Source organism: Etheostoma spectabile, chromosome 7, assembly GCF_008692095.1.
Source record: "Etheostoma spectabile isolate EspeVRDwgs_2016 chromosome 7, UIUC_Espe_1.0, whole genome shotgun sequence".
NCBI lineage: Eukaryota > Metazoa > Chordata > Actinopteri > Perciformes > Percidae > Etheostoma > Etheostoma spectabile.
This window is the reverse complement of record NC_045739.1, coordinates 16,770,712-16,772,514: the sequence shown is the minus strand read 5'-3', so window position 1 is coordinate 16,772,514 and position 1,803 is coordinate 16,770,712. Positions and strand designations below refer to the sequence as shown.

The following is a 1,803-nucleotide window of genomic DNA, read 5'->3' as shown; positions in this document are numbered from 1 at the left end:
GCAGTGACAATACAGACATTTCATACAAACTACGTGTGTAACTCTGCTGACCCGCCGTTCCACCTGTGCTGGACCCATTCATAATGAGTCAGCTGTTACTCTGTGAGTAGCATACGCACCCCTCTCTCCCTCTCTCTTTAAATCAGTCTGTTACCGTTGTTGAAAACAAGTGAAGGAGCTTTCTCAGATATAATTTTTTTTAAATATATCCTAGGCCATGTATTTCAGAGAATTTTCATGTGTATATTTTTAATCTGGAAGAACACCTTGTTTTTGCATTTCATTTTAATCCCAATCTGTTTTAATAAAAGAGCTAGTGAAAATTGGCTTTGACCTTAAACTGAACATTTAGCCCACTTTGTAAAAAAAATATAGTGGTATATATCATGTATCACCATTCAACCGAAAAATACAGAGATATGATTTTTAGTCCTGGACTAGTAAAAGATCTCTAGCACAATATGGATGCACAATATGGATGTGAAAGCAGTTATAAATAGCATATAGGCTGTTTAACTACTTTATGTGACAAAAAGTGTTATGGGTAAAATCAACAAACGATTGGGATAATTAATCGTGATCTCGTTATTGATCAAAAATAATTGTGATTACCGTTTTGGCCATAATCGTGCATCCCTAGGTTCATGTGTGCAATAAACATTACATTTCGTGAGAAAAAATGCTCTCCTTTCTCTACATTGAAGCCTCTCTTTTTTTTTTTTTCTTTTTTTTTTTGAGGCTTGTGGTGATGCACAATGTGCTGTAGGTATTGCCAATTTGTTTTGTCATGGTTCATGTGTAAACATTACACTTTTTTGAGAAAAAAAATCGTAGCAGAGAATTGTAATATCAATTCTAGGCTAAAAAAAATTTGATTTATATTTTTCCCCAAATCGTGCAGGCCTACTTTAATGCAAATTGTTTCGCAATTGTTGCTCAATGGACTTTTTCAACCTGCTGTTACTGCCTGATTTTTTTTTTTTAGATTATGTTGTTTGGTTTCTTAAGGAACCATTTGTACTACATTGAAATTTTAACTTTTGGAATTTGAAAATGGAAGGCCATTTGGGGTCTTGGGTTGAAAATGATGATGAAGAGCCAATGTTCCAAACAGAAGGTAACAAAGACCCAGACTGTGACACTGATGTTCCGATTATGTAACTACTGGACTAGAAAACTCTGTTTCAACTCAGTGGCCCATGATGGACAAGACTGTCACATAGCCAGACTAAGCAGATTTTCAGCTGGTAGCCTAGATAGCTGGGAATTACCCTTTTTGTATCATCTGAAAACTTTCAGTGAAATAACTAATAATATGGCTAGTAGTTGTAGCTTGTGAGGTCAACGTCTCCTGGTCCAACCAAATGAAACCCCTCCAGGATAAAAAGCAGACTATTTGTTTAGCTCTAATATACAGAATTATTGCTTTAATGTGAGCTAATAAATAATAATGTTTTCCCATTGTGTATTTTCCTTCATTCTTTTTACAGATGTTTTGTAAAAAATCAAGGTTGTTGAAGCCATTACACTGATTTTAGTTTTCTCCTTTTCACATGCATGTGATTTATAATTATACTGATACGTATATTTGGATAATGCTGATTACAATTAATATCGATTATGTTGATGTGATGTTAACGGTGATGATGACGTCAGGGGGTGTTAACTCTATATTTAGACCTCACCTGAGACAGGTGTGTGTGTGTGTGTGTGTGTGTGTGACTAGAGAGCGGAAGGAAAATTAATTTTCAACCACATTTTTTGAGACAAGCGTTTATTTCTTTGTTTAAGACAATTTTATTT

The 1,803-nt window shown here is 34.7% G+C and overlaps 1 protein-coding gene across 3 annotated transcripts in view; it reads left to right on the top strand.

Moving 5' to 3' along the window:
- Positions 1-1,803, top strand: part of LOC116692009 (oxysterol-binding protein-related protein 2) — a 32,275-nt gene that overhangs the window by 13,247 nt on the left and 17,225 nt on the right. The gene's annotated exons all lie outside the window — the stretch shown is intronic.